Here is a 17,141-nt window from a genome sequence, read left to right on the forward strand (position 1 = left end):
GCCGATACAGGGCAGGAGCCTGGCTTCACCCCCCGCCTCAGTGAATGAACGTCTTGAAGCCAAATCCAGCTCTTGCCTCCCCCTCCTCCTCCTCCTTTATGGAGACACTAATTTTAGCCAGCCACAAAGTCGGCCTGAGCTTTTAAAAACGGACTGATTTATGCTTTTCCTTAATTGCTCCAAAAAAGCGCTTTGCATCTAGTGGGAGAGAGAATGAATATAACTCTATTTAGGTTAAAAATTTAAAGCCAAATTCTCAGTGGCCTGGCAAGAAGAGAGGGAGGCACTTTACCCCGTCTCAGTGGACTCCCCACCGCCCTTCCTTGGCCAGTTCAGAGCCTCTCTGTCTGCTTCATAGGCCCAGACTCTGCCAGGGACGAGAATGGAAAGGAGAATGCCAGGGGTCTCCCTGGCCACTCAGGAGAGGGCAGGACGCTTTTTAATGACGCTCTGGGGAAATCTGCAAAATCTCCTTCCTTGTAGCCCCAAGAGGCAGCCAGGGACCAGAATCCACGGACGGGGGAAAATTCTGTAGTGATTTCGCAATTTCGGGAGTTAGCGTACACCCAGGTCTTCTTGGCCATCCCTCTGCCTGCCCGCTGAGCCTTCCAAAGCTCGGTCTACATTCAAATACTGACCTTTCCAGAGGATTTCTAAGAATTCCATTCAGCTGAAAACCATTTGCCACTTACCATGCTAAGAAATGGGAATATCACCGTGGACAAGGCAGGAATGTCCATAGGACTAACCAAAAACATTTGGGTTCCCTAGTCACAGGTCGCACCAGTGTGGTTTGGTTCACTAATTATCATTTCATCCATCCGTGTATCCACTCCCCCCCCATCCATCCATTCACCCGTCCATCCACCCATCCAACTAACCATCTATCAATCCAAATATTTAATAAAAGCATATTCTGTGCTCACAGAATTCTGCGTTGCAGAAATTAGTAAGGCAAACCTGAACTCCACTCTTACTGACTTCATGGAGTGAGTGAGGCAGATAAGTAATTGGGACATTTACTGAGACAGAGACAGCAGCTGGCTACCCAAAATCCGTACACACACACACACATATGCACACACACACACATACACACATACACACACTCACTAGCTGGGTAACCCTGGGCAAGCAACTAACCCTCTCTGAGCCCCTCTATTCACATAAATGTAAAAGGGGGCTAATAATGCTTGCACCCAGGGATGCTGATTACGTCACATAGTAGGCAACTGATCATTTAAAGAGAGAAAAATACAGTCTGAGAATGTTCTAGCTAGCAAGACCCTCCGAGATCTCACGGGGAAACCGAGACCCAGAGATAGTAATTGTTATTTGCCCTGGGTGGAACAGAAAGGCAGGTGCTAGGGGTTATCCTGACTGCTCTGGTTTTTTTCCCCACCTTGTCCTCTGCATCCCAGGCTCCCTCCCACAGGAACTTTCTGTCCCAGTGTGCAGAGAGGAACTGACCCTGGGAGAGGAGGAGAAAGAAACTGTCCCTAATCTAAGCCCCTCATCCCACTTAGAGGCTGGACCTCATGGGTCTTTCCCACGCTTTTGCTGGGGGTGGTCTGGTGCTCCAATGGAAAGGACTCAGGCTCTGGCCACCCAGATATGGGGTTAAATCCCAGCCCCGCCATGCCTCAGCAGACGTCTTCACCTGCACCTGTTTCCCTCGGTGCACAGGGCCAGAGCGCCCACCCTGGTGTCTGTCATCAGGAGGACCAAAGGCCATGCATTCCGTGCCTGCTGTGGGGGCTGCTCCCCAGAGAGCACCCCGATCACCATCCCACCCTGTCCTTCCCCACTCTGGGGGCCTCAGAGCCTTGCCCACCATGTGGATGTGGCTGGGCTGAGTGCCAGAGTCAGAGTCCCAACCACGCCCAGCAGTTGAACTGATGCCCAACCCGGAGCCCTTTGTTCACAGGGAGGGGTTGTAAGGGTGCAGGGCTGTGGCCAAGACCCTCGGGAAGAAGGCAGGCCGCCCCCTCTGCTGACTCAGTGCTGACTTCCCACCTTCCGCGCCCTGACTTTTCCCAACAGGGGTCAGAGTTCTCCATCCTGGTGCTCGCCACCCCCCCCAGAAGGTCCAAGCCCCCCGTCACTTCACTCCCTACTCCCAATCCAGCCTCACAAGTGAGGAATTCTCCCGCCTTGCTAATAAGATTAAAACATATCTCCCTCTTACAGTATCGATTCATAGCCCTGATTTACTGTTGCTTTTCGGCTGCTACAAAACGGATGCTCGGGCCGCCGCCTTAATCTCTATCCATCTCCTCACTGCCAGGGAATAACTGCTAATTAATACCTTTTTGCCTCCTGACACCTGCCAGCTTTGAGGGCCATCAATACTCCAGGCTCCCTGCCCTGCTAGCTCACTCGACTCCCCTGGCTCGGGCTCCAGCCCCAGCCCAGAGGCACCCAGGGGCCCCAGGGGACTAGGAGGAGGGGAGTAGGCTTCCAACTCGTCAGCATCCACTAGACTCACAGGTGCACACAGCCATCGAGCATAAGAGGAAACTAACTCAGGAGGGACAGACCCAGACAGACCCTCCTCGAACCAGTTGTGAGAGTTTCCTGGGCTCTCAGGCTCCTTACCTGCAAAAGGGAGCAAGCCACAGATCCACCTGCTACGTGGGCAAGAGCTCAATGAGAACAGGTCAGGAAGGTGCCGAATGCAGTCCTCTGCCTCCTGGTTCACTGGGCCTCAGCCCCAGGCAGAAGGGGGTGCGGCTGTGGCCCAGCCATCTTTACAGCACTGGCACCCAGGAAGGCAGGTGGCTGACGCCAGGCACCAGGAAGCAAGGCCCAGAGAAGATGCCGTCAGGAGAAGTCAAACACATACTTGTAAGACCTGCTTCTCTTCTTCCTTTTCAGCTCCAAAGGCACCCCCTCCAAGAAGCCGTCCTTGACCACCCAGTCTAGAGAAGCCACTCTGCCCCCAAGCCCTGCCCTATCCCACCACCCTGTGGCCTTCTCCTCAGTATGGTGCCTATTTGTCCAGTTAGGTGATTTGACTGTCTGTTCATTTCTGCGTTGCCCACCAGGCCGTCAGCCCCATGAGCCCAAGGCTCTGATTGTTTTGCGCTGTACCATGTCCTTAGGTATAGAGTACGCAATCAGTAAGTCCTTAATAAATGAATAACACCTTCTGCATTAGTATTAGCTAATAATAATAAGATGATCACTTCCCACTTTCCTTGAATGAAAAGCTGATTAAATACCTTCTCACCGGTAGTGGGGGAGCCCATTCAAAACCACTGCCGCCGTGTATGAAATGCCTATTAGGTGTCAGATCTCCCCAACAACGTAGGTATCGTCACTCCCACTTTACAGAAGGGAAACAGAGGCTCAGAGCAGTCACATGCCTTGCTCCAGGTGACACATCTAGCGGGGTACTCGGCGGCCATTCCGATCCAGGCGGGCCACGCCTTAACACCCCCTTACCATGCCCTCAATATGGCAGAGTGCCCCGCACCAGGAGGCACACGGGTGCTGCTTCTCTGCCGGAAATACCTGCGCGCAAGGGTTTTCCTGCTGGCACCCAGATCAAAACTGGGAGCCTGCTGAGAGCAAGCCATTTCCAGTGGTCACTGGTGAATAGGACATGACCAGCCTGGGGAGGGATGTCGGCCTGATCTTAGATTCACACAAGGCACACGGGGAGGATCAGGAATGCAGGCCCAGGTGCATCAAACGTGCTGCGTGACTTTGGACTTGCCCCTCCCCCTCTCTGCGCCTGTCCCCTCCAGGGGTAGCCGCAGGACCAGATGGGGTTAGGGATGTGTGAACACACAGGATTATGGCTCTAAATCCCCCAATCTGTCCTCACCTGCAGGATTCCCCTTTATCTCCTGGACACCTGACAGCCCTGCTCTGTGCGGGAAGGGTTGGGGGATGGGGCCGCAGCTGTCTGCCTCCTCTTGACAGCAAGGGAGGGGGTGGGGAGGGAGAGGAAGCCCCAGGACCGGGCCTGGCAGATGTACCAGCGGAAGCCAGCACGGGCACTTTTAATAAAACATAACGAAGCGTGGGATCATAAAATATTTCATCTCATTCCCGGCCCCCACGAGGGTGGGGCAGACCAGTTGGGCTGACAAAGGAGAACGGTTCATAGGGGTCCATTCGGAGGCTGGGCTGGGGGAGGGGCAGGCACCCGCTGGGGACAGTATCCCCAGGCCTCCTGTCCAGGGTAGAGTGGACTTGCTCCAAGCTTCCTTTCCAAGCTTGGACAGGCACGAGTCGTGAGGCTTTTCTCCCAGGGACGGCCTCCTCCTGCTGGTGACCTGGGGTCAGTCACTTGCACATCTGGCCTCAGTTTCGCCACATATAGAGTGAAAGGAGGGCTGCCCCTAGACAGGAAAGCTCCAGAACCTCCTCCAGCCCTGATGGTCCCCTCCCTCATCCAAAAACACTCATTTTCACATTCCTCCATTCAAAGGAAGGCATGAGCGGGAAGAGAACCCAGTCTGTAAAACTGGCAAAGCAGGGTTCACTGGCTTGATCTGGGGACAAGGGCCCCTTGGACTCTCACATGGACCCACATTCTGGCCTCCCAAAGTGGTGCTGGGGGTTCCTTGGTGGGATGCTGGGGTTCCAAGGAACCCAGTTTGAAAACCACAACTCTGTCCACTCCCACCTAACACCCCCGCCCCCACCAAGGCCCAGCTTCTCTCCCAGAACCCGAGTGTGGGTCCCTGCAGATCGTGGGCCTCCCCTAGTCACTGCCACACATCCACTGGCACTCCGTGCCAGCATTTCCCACAGTCCGTGATTACAGCCCTTGAGTGTTTGCAGCCCCTAGGTATCTGGTCACTGGGCTCGGCCTGACCCCCATGCACCTCTGGACATGGTCATCACCGCGTCCAGGCCTCGCCCTTCCACACTGTGGTTATCACTCCCCCCGCCTGTCCGTGAAAACTCCTACTCATGCATGTGTGAATCGTGCACTGTGGAAGCGAAGCGCCAGGAGGGCGGGGTTGGGCTCTGCCTTTCTCTAGCCTCCCCTCCACCCCCAGTGCCTCACACCTTGCCCGGAACAGGGTAAGGACCCAAGCTATGAGACGGATAAGAAGGCAGGAAGGAGTTCTTCCCCGCTGTACCGAACCAGTACAGCCCTGCCAGGCCTAACAGGTTCTCTCCCATTTCACGGTGTCACTGGTATGAATTCCAACAAGGCTGTCAGCTCCTGGAGGGCAACCGTATCCTCTCTCCAGATCCCACAGCATCTGTTCGGGCTTTCATCAGCTCCAGAAACACGTGCTAAAGCCTGCTCAGCCCCGGGACCCGTGCCGGGTGCAGGGGGCATGAACACAAGTCACAAAGGGCACCCGTGCCCCCTGAGTGCTGAGCACATAGCAGGTGCCCAGAAAGTATTTGTGAAATGAATGGATCAAGTGATGTCCAAGGTGAGATCTGAATAATGAACGGGCCTCAGTCCAAAGGAGGTGGATTTCAGCAGAGGGGGTGGGGAAAGCATGTGCAAAGGCCCCAGGGCAGCTAGGACCACTGTCCTTCCAGGGCTGAGGAGGATGGCCGGAGGATGGAGCTCTCTGTCCAGCTTTATGCCTCCCCAGCGGCTCCCTGCAGGTGGCATCCATCCTCCTGTTCTGTGAACACTGCGCAATAGGCTCTCTGTGAGGCTATGCTTTCTGGGAGACCGGAGAGGGGGAGGCCAGCTACAGGCCCTCCCACTGCCACACACACACACACAAACACACACACACACACACACACACACACCCCTCCCTAGTCACCTCCAGGCCCACCAAACACTCGTGTGCTCAGACCCACACACTGCACTAAATATAACCACCACATATGCCTCTTCTACCTCCTTTCCGAGGGAAATAACATTGTTTAAGTAAAGCCCTTAAAATTTTAAAGAGCTGGGATGCGTGCTTACTGCGGGAAGCTTTTAGCAGCATGCTGGAAAGAAATAATAATAATAACAAGGCCAGAAACAACAGAGCAGAGCTGGACCGCCACCCCATGACTGCTGACGCTGGGAGGGGCTGGGCCTGTGGCGTTCCACTGCGGTGCAGCCGTGGAGCCCAGGCCCAGCTCCGGCTGCGGCTAGAGTCCCTAAGCCCCTGAGAGCTGTGTAGGATCATGATGGGAAGTCTGGAGAGTCCTGGGATCACAAAAGAAAGGGATCTCTGCCAGAGAGCATAGAAAGCAGTTAAAATGTGAGACATTCTGGATTCAAAACAGCACAGCCACTTCATAACTGTGCGACCCTGAGCGAGTGGCTTAACCTCTCTGTGTTTCGGTTTCTTCTACGGTAAAATGGGGATCCCAGTAGCACACGCCTCCCAGGGGGTTATTTGGAAGCTGGTGCAAGGAGTAGTTAACACGAACAGGAGCTCCCACAGCGCCTGCGCACACAGAGCCAGTGTTCATCACGTGGTTCCTGCTCTCACCACTTTGCAGGAGACGTCCAGAAGGCCCAGGTAGAAGCCTGGACCTACATCTCTGTCGATTTCCAGCCCAGGAGTCTTTTCCTACAACCATATAGCTGAGAGAGGCCGCTTTGTAAGCAGGTGCTGTCCCAGGGGGCTGAGCCCAGGTTCACAGCAGGGGGTATCTTTTGAAGAGACCAACCTGGAGGAAAATGTCTCCCTGCTTGCACAGCCTGCCTGCACAGCATTTTCCCCCGTCTCTATGCGGCAAATGGCCCTGAGAGGTCTCTTCAGTGGGAAAAGAGGAATTCTTCCTTCCCAGGGTGGAGCCAGCAGATTCCCCGGGGCCTCTGTGAGTGCCAGCCGGCCTGTGGATCCAGACCTGGAAAACCTACCCAGGGGCAAGACCAACCCACCTCCAGCAAATGCACTTGATTTGTCTGTCCCCTATGTCACCTCCAGCCTCGCTTCTTTCCTGCAACACGTACCCTTCAACACTGTCAACCCAGACACTCCCAGGTAATCCAAGCCCTTTCCAGCCTATGAGTCTTTATCTCTACTGTTACATCCTCCTAAAAATCTCTCCACCTCCTCCTTGGCCTGGCCAACTCCTAGGCATCCTTCAAGACCCAGTCATGTGTCACCCCTTCGAGTGATACGCAACTTTCCCCCAAACCTCAGGCAGATTCGTTATTTCCCGATCTGCATTCCTCCAAGGATTCGGCAGCTCTTTAAATTTTAGAATTTCCAATATCATACCCCAGTTTACCTGCCTGCCTGCCTAGCTGCCCCGGGAGACTGCGAGCTCCTTGAAGGCAGGCCCTGGGTCTTATTTATCCCTGCTGTGTCGGTCTTAGCGCAGGGCCCCACCCAGAGCAATGACCGTGGGATGGACCGGAGCTGAGGCCATAGGTGTGCGCCAAGGAAATGAGTGCAGGAAAGGAGGGATCCATGGGAGGGAATTTCTAAAGGTGGAAATTCCAGGGTAATTTAAACATGTCTTAAAGGAGACATTTTGGACGTAGATGAGATTCCCCTTTCCAACCCTATTGCCCATCACAGAATCTTAGAACTGGAATCATCCAGACTGACTCCTTTGTATTAGGGACCTACGACTCAGAGGAGGGGGGGCAGTAAGCCAGCAAGTTAATGGAGGTGTTGAAATCGGGACCTGGGGCTGGTAAGTGTGAGTCTGGTGCCCTTTCTACCACACTGGTGTTTTCCATCGTGGCTCTTGAGGATGGTAGGGGGTAGGAGGAAGCTTTTTTAAAAACTCAAATAGTTACATGTTATCTTACTATGAATTAAGAAAAAAATATACTCAGTATAACACACCTATACATGATGTCTTTACGCAAGACAAGTCAACAAAGAGGAAATTAATTTAGCTTTGATTTTAAGAAAATGATGATGTGAATAATAGTAGAAATGGGACACAGCTACATAGGACAAATGCCATGAAGGGGGAGTGGAAATCTGGCAAGCTCCACAGGGAGCGGCTCAGAACGGGCCGACCATAAGGCACCAGCACCCAGGGAGATAAGACTCATGGGTGACAAAAGCTACCTTGGATACCCCGGATCCTACCCCAAGAAGCCAGAAGTGGCACCTTGGGGCTAAGCTGGAGACCCCAAAGCCAGCATGGAGAGAAACCCAGTCTGCAGGACCCAGCCCTTAGTTAGCTGGGCAACAAATCCTCATCAAAGCCCATCAGGACAGTCAGGTAGATGGGAAGGGGACAGAACAAAAGAATGTCGTTTCAGCCACCTTGGGAACTGAGACCTGATGGGGCCGTTGGTGAAGTTCTTCCCGACGGATGTTCATCCCTGGGGAGCCACTGGTCCCCCTTGGGAGGGTGGCGTTGCCACTGAGCCAGCAGGCGGGGCTGAGACCCACCTGTGCAGGGGCAGGGCAGGTCACAGGGCTGGCGGAGGATGGCGGTGTCGCCAGATGGCAGCTTGGCGAGGGGCAGGGCACCCTGTCTTGCCCGGAGCACATTAGAGAATGAGCCAGGGAAGAAATTGCCACTGGTATTTGTCACAGCAATTTCAGCAAAGCACCGAATGTGTAAAGCGTCTCATGAATTTCAACCGGCAGAATTAGCGCCCATCAAAGTCATTTTGAACAGTCAAGGTAGATGGGAAAAAGGCCAGACAAAGGAAAATCGAGGGGCCTAAGGAAAGTCACCTCTGTCAACGGAGGAACTGTGAGCAGAGGGGACTGTTGGGGGAAGTTTCCCCAAGAAAGTTATCATCTTGGAAGGCAGCTACTCCTTGACCTTCAGCGAACTGCCCCCCTCCTCCACCCGTCCCCCCAACACCCACCCCGCGCCAAGAAGACGCCACTAAAACTGGCTGTGGCATCCTCAGCTTTCGGGTGAAGGATAAAGAGCTGGCGGTCCAAAGGGGTAACTTACTCGCCTCCCCCTCCTCCCCTACCTGTGAGGGTGGAAGCAGCCTCCAGGGAGAGAGGCTAACAGTGGGAGAGCACCCGCCTTTCCATTTGGAAGGAGGCTAGCTTGCAGCCCGTTCATGACAGATGTGGACCAGCCGGCACGTGGTGGGAGCCAGTGGGCATGGCAGGAAAGATGACCTAAATGGATCTAAGGAGAAAGAAACTCTCCGTGGGAAATCGGGTGGAAAATAGACTGGAGGATGACGAATCCGTGTGCCCTGGGGTGGGGTAATCAATCAGCGAGATGCACCAGGGGACACGGAGGTGGAGGGACCACCAAGCAGTCTAGAGCGCAGATGACACATTGCAAAGGTCAACACGAGCAGGGAGCGGGGAGTGCAGGCGGGTCCTTTCTGCAAACTGCCACATGAACCCAAAGTTACCTGCTGCTTCAAGTTCATGTGCCCCTGAAAAGCCAGTTCTACCTTTCCAAGGACCCATGCTCATAGGCTACTTTTCAGTTCAGAAAAATCTAGCATCAGCTGAGCACCAGGCACAAGGGTAGGCATTGTATTACTGCTGTTGCCATGCATATAAATAGCAACCCACGTGGTCCCTTCCCTCCTCACAGCAACTCTGCTGGGCAGGTAGCACCATCCCCATTTTATAGATGGGGAAACTGAGGCTTAGTGAGATGGTGCTAGATCACTGCTGTTTGCACTCCGCTTCACTCTCCTCGCCCTCTGTACCTGGGAGACCCCCATCTATGGGCTTGCCGCTGGGTTTGGTCAATGGTCAGCACCAGCAAAACGTTCAAAGACAAGAGGGTAATGTTGGGTTTTTCTCCCTCCCACTCCCCGTCAGGTGCCGGAGGCTCTCTCTGCATGACCCTCTCTGGTCTATGGGTGGGAGCAGGGGCGCACACTGCTCGGAGCCCAGGGTGACGCCATCTGCTGCCGCCCCCCCAAACCCCTTGCAAACTGACCCCTTAAGAAGCCCCCCCTCCCAGACTCCCCAGTTGAGCTTGGTGGCTCCTGCTGGCCCCTGAACACTACAGAGGCAGAGCCATCAAGCTCATACACAGGGGCGCTGAAACTTGAACCCTACTCTGCCTCCAAAGCCTGCGTCATTCCATCTGAACTTGGGTTTCTCCGCGGCAGGCACTCACACCCGCCACCTTCCCAGATTGGCCATATCCCTGTGCCACCTGCTCTGCAGCGTACTTAACATTTTTCTTTAACTCGGCTCATTTTTTACTTAAATAAGCCATTTTAAAAAGAGAGAGAGAATTTAAATCACTGCCCCAAATGGCAAACCAGCCTCCCTTGCCTTAAACAGAGGGTAACTACAAGAATTACAATGAAAACAAAACACAGTTTACTACAACTCTCACTCCCTTGGGCTCACTGGTTGCCCCACACCCGTTTTTGTTGGAAACGCAGATCAGCACGTGACAGAGGGCATTAAAGACATGATATCATCAGCCTGAGGCTTTCTCCTTGGCACCAGTGGAAGACAGGGTGAGGAAGAAACACAGAAGGACCCTCCCTCCCTGATTCCTTGTACCTATGACCAGTCCTTGGTCCCGCCCAAAGAGGAACATTGCCCACCCTGGAGCCGCCCTGTCCAGAACTTTCTATAACGATGCAAACGTCCTGTTTACATCTGTGTTGTCCGAAAAGGGAGGTTTGTGTGGCTCTTGAGCACTTGGCATGTGATGGGGGGGACCGCAGGAACTGAATTTTGGTCAATTCTGTTAAATAAAAGCTGAGACACTTGGTGTAGTTGGGTCTACACCAAGGCCCATGGCCACACGGACTGTAAGCCCCAGGAGGGCAAGGACTGGCCTGTTCATTCTGTTCTAAACTTCTAGAACAGCCCAGTGCATCACCCCCAGGATGCATTTAATTCACACCAGCTGCTCCAGCGAGGGGGTCAGTGAATGACTGAATGAAGGAATGAATGAACCAACAGACGAACTCCACGGCTTCCTGCAACAAGAACCTGCTCTCTCTGCAACTCAGACTGTCCGGGGAACCGAGAACTCTTCCCCACTGGGCAACTGGGCTTCAGGAACTCGCCTTCCCCAGCCTCCCCTTCTCCGAGCTGGGCCCCAGCCCACTCCTCTGCTGCCCCAGCGAACAAAGAATGCTTTGTGATGTGGTGGCTTTGGGGGCTCCCTGCCTCCCACCTCCCTCCCGCTGCCCCTGCCTGTGATGTCAGGGGCTGGGTGACTATGCACCGCTTAAAATTCTGGGAGTTTGCAGAGCCAGGTGCCTGGCCTGAGGCTATCCGTGCAGGTCCCACCACACTCCCGACAACAACCCGTGCACCCGGACAGCGAGCTCCAGGTCTTGATAAGGATGCCGTCCACCCTTGGGTCCCACTGGTCAGTCTTCACCCTGCCAGTGTCCCTGAGCCCCCGCACGGCCCCTCCCCGCCAGCCCAGCACCATGCCAGGGCAGCCCGTGATGGACGCCTTCCTCTGGGGGCAGCATGAGGGAGAGGGGAGGAAGAGACGGCGCTGGGGACATAATGGAGGCGCCAACGACTGGTGACAAACAACCCCATCGGAGGGGCAGGAGTGCCTCTGCAGAAAGAGAAACAAAAGGGCAAAGTGGACAGCTTGGCAAAGGAACAAAAAAACCCAAAGCCTCAGCTGCTTCTCTCCCTGGCGACTCCCAAGCTGCTCCCGTGATTTATGAGGCTTGGGGGTTGCTCCCTCCGGAGGGCCGCCCAAGGCTGGGGGACCCCTGAGGCCTCCCCCACGGAAGACTCTGAGGGTGGTGGGGCCACCTGATCGAGCCCTGGGGTGGCCTGCAGGACGCGGACTGTCCCCATATCACACACAGTGTGCACAATGACAGAGAGGCATTTCTCCCTGGCCTCAGTTTTCCCGACTTAAAATGGGAGGAAGGAGATAATGCCAGTAATTTCTTGGCTCCCTTTTTGCTCTGTAATTCCAACCCTGTGTAATTCCAATGAGGATTCACTGAGGGCTCCAAGCAGGGACACCTACAATGTACGCCCTTGGCCGGGCCCCAAGGCTCACCAACACTTCCTCACCTTCGCACTTGGTGACATGGCGGGGAGGCAGACATCACCCTAAGAGCAGCAGCCATTTCTCACACGCCACCTGTGTGCTGGGCACCGAGCTTGTGGTCTCCTCATGGTAAGTCACTTACCACGCCCAGCTGTCCCCACCCCACCAGGCCACCATGGCAAGCTGAGGTTCAGTGGGAGAATTCGAGGCTGAGATTAGTGAAGGGTGCCCTGAGTTCTTGTGCTGGATGAATGGTGGAAAGAGGGTCTGAGCCTAGGTCAGACGCCGGCACCCATGCTCCCTGGAGAGCTAGAAGCTTCTCCCCGGGAAAAGCTATTCCCATGACTCTCGGGTCAAGCCCAAGGTATATGCTCCGGCTGCAGCAGCCGCATGCCGGGCCGTGTGATCTTGGCGGGGCCTGGTTTTCCTCCCTGCCAGGTCTGGACACGCCGGGTAAGATGAACGGTCCCCACTGACAGCACTTCTTCCTTCAGGCCATTGTCTCTTTGGGCACTCCAGAGCAACCATTTATAACCCAACGGAGGTTCCAAACAGTTTCCAGCTTCAGGTGGCCCAGAAAAACCAATTCATCTTCCTAGAACGCTGCTCTGGGAATGTCACTCTTCTCTCTTCAACTGCTCCCTGCAGTCCCCAGGCTTGAATCCAGACCCCCGGCCCCCGGCACATGGACCACCGCCAACAATGCCAGCCTCATCTCCAGCCTCTCAACAGGCACCCAACGCTCAAGTGAGGTCAGCCGGCTCACTGCCTCTCAACCCCTTACGCACCTAGACAGCCCTCTGACTCCTTCGTTCGGGCCTTTGTGCAAACTGTCCCCTTGCCCGGGACACCCCCCTTAGCCATCAGGATGCTCTCAATCCCTCAGAACCTTGCTGGGCCACTCCTTTAGCCCCCAAAAAATCACCCATGCTCTCCCTGTATTGGCTATTTATTACACACGATCATTTCTTGTTCTCAAATGAGTCCGGGCTGTGTGGGGTTGCCAATAACCTGAAATTCCTTGAGGGAGGTCTCTGCCAGCCCAGCAGGAGGCTAGGGCAGCTGCTCCATTCATGGAAGTGACTGGAATCCCTGACTTGGTTCCTGAGTCCACCTCCGGGGCGGGGCGGGGGGGGGGGGGGGGGGGGAAGAAAGTGTGAGTCCACCTGGCCTATGAGACGGGTAGAAGGAAGGAAGGAAGGTCAGAAGGGTCAGGAGGAAGGGAGGGGCCAGGGCCTGAGAGCAGGTTACCTGCCAAGGGCTCTCAGGTAGAATCTCATGTGTCTCACGACACCCTCCACTTTCAAAAGATGAGGAAACTGTGACTCCGAAAGGGAGTGACTGGCTCCAGTATGTTCTGCTAAGAAGTGGCCATGTTGGGACTTGAACCCGGTACAGATGGAAACCCGAGTCCATTAACTCCAGCTGGCTGCCCAGAGAGACAGCGATTGAGGAAGGACGAGCCTGCCCAGGGCTGTGCCACCAAAGGCTAACAGCCAGCTGCGGATTAAGGGGAGTTCTGCTCTGGAGTGCCTGCCGATTTCCATGGTGTAAATACTCCCGCTATGGTCGATTTCAGCCCACCAATGGGATCCATTCAGAGTCTGGAAAGCAGGCCAAGATTGTGCCAGTCGATGCCTAGGTGTGAGTCCAGGCCCCAGCCCCACACCCCACGACAAGTGGTGGGACCTTGGGCAAATCACAGTCTCTCCAAGCCTTGTTCCTCATCTGTCAGATGGGAAGCATGGGACCTCCCAAAGTTTCTGGGATGATTTAATAGGACAGCACTCGTGAACAAGGTTGGCACAGGGCTGGATACACAGAAGCTGCTCCAAGCAAGTTTCCTTCCTTCCTTCCTTCCTTGGTTCCTTCCATGCTTTCTTCCCCAAACCCCCACTCTTCCCAGGCAAGGACAGCCCCCCTCCACAAGGAGAAGCCAGAGGGAACAGGAAGCCCTTTGGACTTCCTACCATATTCCCCTGCTGACTCATCCCCCAGATGCCAGCCCTGATGCCAGCGTGAGTGATGGTGAACTGTCACAATGGGCACATTCTCACACCAGAAAGTGCTTTCCAGAGGTGACTGGTCAGGATTGGGAAACAGGCCCAGGTCTGGTGTGTGAAACTCAGGCTCAGTGGGGGAGGGGGGCGATCATCCACTCATTCATCAAACATATCCTAAGGATCCGCCCAGAGCCAGGCCTCGTGCCAAGGCTGGGGTGCAGGGAGAGCTCCAGCCAAGGCTGGGGTGCCCTCGAGAGCTCTCAGTTCAGCAGGGACACCGGCCCTAAGGCATCCCCAGCCCCAGAGGAGGGTTCTTCTAACACAGTATCGCCCAAAGTGCTGCTGTCAACACTTTTAGGGGACACCTGAGTCAGTGGGGCAAGGGGAGGAGTTATGGAGGGCGGGTATGTGGTCAGGGGCTGTGCTGGCTAAGGGCAGAGGTCTCCTCTCGGAGCCAAGAAATGGTGAAAACTGGGGCAGGGCCAGACAGGGTGAAGTTTAAGGCCAGAAACCTCTGAGCAGGCCAAGATTGTGGAGCAGAGAGACGGTGGGCTCTGGTCTCCCCACTGTGTGGCCCGGACACACCAGGCTCCTCGTTGATGGACTGGGGATGTGATACTCTTCTGGACAGCAGTGGAGGAGAGAACCTCACGTCAGCAAAGTGCCTACACATCCAGCCCATAGAGCATACTTTCTGGTCAGTTTACTGGCCTGAAAGCTCCTGGGAGCTGGCCTGTCCCATTCCAGACCTCGGTGGGCTCCGTGATGCAGCACAGTTGGTGGCGGAGGGAAGGAAGGCTGGGCACACAGCCACCAGACCCAGATCCCACTCAAGCCACTTCCCACCCCCGTGCCTCAGTTTCAAGCCTCTTCACCTCCCCGTGCCTCAGTTTCCCTGCTCAATGGGCAGGAGAGTGGCTGCCTCCGTGTGTTCTGGGAGGGCTCGGTGACTTGCCAGGTACGGAAGCATCTGGTCAGCTCTCGGGACTACCAGCAGATAGACACGATGTCTGGAACCAGCGTCTCCGCCCTTTGGGATGATCTGAGAGAACAGGCCTGTAGTTCCAGGAGGAGAACCTTGCCAAAGGGAAGTTCACCTGTGAATCCAGCCCAAATTTCACGTGCTGTTAATCTTTCCATGCGTGTTTCTGTAGGAAGTCTCTTCTAAACCAGGACACCCATGTCTGAAGGCCAAAGATGGTTTATGCACCCAAACAAACAAGCTTCACTGAGAACCCACTATGCTTTTTATGGGGAAGACTCACTAGCGCGGAGACTGGCCAGGGCCCCCTGCCTTCATGGGGCGTCCCAGGGCAGGGGACAGGAGGTTCACGGCAAGACTGACTCCATCTCCGCATCCCACTGAGAGAAACAACTTGCATTTCTACTCGGTTGTTGGCGAGGGGCAGTGCCAATGCCGTGGACCTCCCAGGGAAGTCAGGGGGCTGGTGGGGGAATCAATCACCCCCCCCAGCTAGTAGACCAGGAGCCATCCCAGGCTCTGAGGCTCATGATGCCTTGGAAAAGGATCAATGGGGTCCTTGTTTTGCAAGCAGCAGAAACCAACTCTGGACAGCTCAAGGCCCTCAAAAGTAACAGGTGGAACATGGAAGTTTCTGGAACACGAGGATAAGTGGAAGCCCCAGGCACTGGAAAGACCCATGCAGTTTGGGGCACAGCAACTCTGGCACAACCACGGTTAAAACTGCCATCGGCACAGCTCGCAGGACTGAGCCAAGCGCTTTGCATGTAAGGACTCATTCCATCCTGTGAACACCCTGGAGGATACGTCCCGTCATTATTAGCCTCAGGGCACCAGAGAAGTACAGTTCCTTGGGGACTCCTCACTGGCAAGGGGTCCTTTACGGGGGTTCTCAGTCTTCCTCTGCTCTTGGTCCATATCCCAGGGTGAGTGCCTGATGGGCTCCTCTTGGGGTGGCTTACCAAGACAGCAGGCAGTAAGGAGGCGTGTGTGTGCATGATTTCCAGCGCAAATCTAGTATGTGACCAGTGGATGCAGGAATGGCTGGCCGATCAGATTCCTTGCCTGGGGACTGCAGTGTCCTTTCCCGCCCCTTGGGGCTGCTGCTCTGTGTACCTCCAGCTCCAGCCACACTGGATTTATTTGCTCCATCTACAAAATCCTGACCAGGAGGTCTTGGTGATCATGGACGCCCCCTCTGCTATTGGACCCCACTGAAAGCATAAAGGTGGGTTCCGGGACCTCATTCCCCTGCTCCTTCCTGGGACCTTCATCCTGAAGGCAGACAGCTCTTAGGAAGTGATGCTGTGTGTTTCTCCACCGCTGACATTTGTCTTTTTAAAACAGAAGGCTTCGCATCCTCTAGCAAGTGGAGAGAGACTGTTGTATTCCTCCTTCCAGTGATGAAAAACTAGTTTCTCCTCTCCTCTGGGAGCAGCAGTGTCTCTGGATCGCTTCAGACCTGGGTTTGAAACTCCCATCTGTTGCACTTAAAAAGAGATCCCGAGCCTCATTCATTATTTAAGGAAGACAAGAAAAGAAGCCAAAGAGAGAGAGAGGGAGGGAGAAAGAGAAAGATCCCGGGCCTCTCGTCTTCATCTGCAAAAATGGCTAATGGCACTGCCTCACATATTACCGAGAGCTTTTAATGCATAAAGAACATTTAATAGGTGTGAATTAAATGGTAGCTATCCGTACTATGATTCTTGTTTCTCCCAGTTCTCAACCAGACTCTGGGAAGGCCAGTCTTGAGTTGCACTGGTCCCACCACGCACAACCCCACCCTCCAGCTCTTTGCTCACGCCTTACCCTGAACTTTTTCGTGTCCTCTCTTTACTTCAAGGTCTAGCTCAAGTCGTCCCTCCCCCGTGAAGCATCCCCTGGATCCCTCAAGGAATCACTCTTCCCCAGGAACTTCCTGCAGGGGATGTCAATCATTTAGCATCTAGCAAGTGTCCACACATTTCCCCCTGGACTGCCATTCATCTTCTGGGGAACATGCCCAACCTCTCTCACTGCTGGGAGGAAGATCGGAGTCTCTTTCTTTTCGGATGTGCCCCGCCCACAAGGGATGCCCATTCATTGTCTTGACAACGAGGAAGGCTTAACAGAGACAACACTTTCTCCCATCTGCGCAGAAGCACGCACAGGATAATTCTATCTTCGTGAGGGTTTGTAAGGAGTAAAACACCCAGACAGGGAACTACGCACTAAACGGTCCACGCGGTCAGAGCTGAGGAAGTGCCTGAGCGTCTTCATCCCTGGGAGACACCAGGGCACAGAGGGCGAGACTCAGCCCTGCGTCCGCTTCTCTGCTC

The 17,141-nt window shown here is 54.7% G+C and overlaps 1 protein-coding gene across 1 annotated transcript in view; it reads right to left on the minus strand.

The window, feature by feature from the left end:
- IGSF21 (immunoglobin superfamily member 21) overlaps positions 1–17,141 on the minus strand; it is a 234,872-nt gene that overhangs the window by 212,991 nt on the left and 4,740 nt on the right. The window lies entirely within an intron of this gene.

This window comes from Mustela erminea, chromosome 10 (assembly GCF_009829155.1).
Source record: "Mustela erminea isolate mMusErm1 chromosome 10, mMusErm1.Pri, whole genome shotgun sequence".
NCBI lineage: Eukaryota > Metazoa > Chordata > Mammalia > Carnivora > Mustelidae > Mustela > Mustela erminea.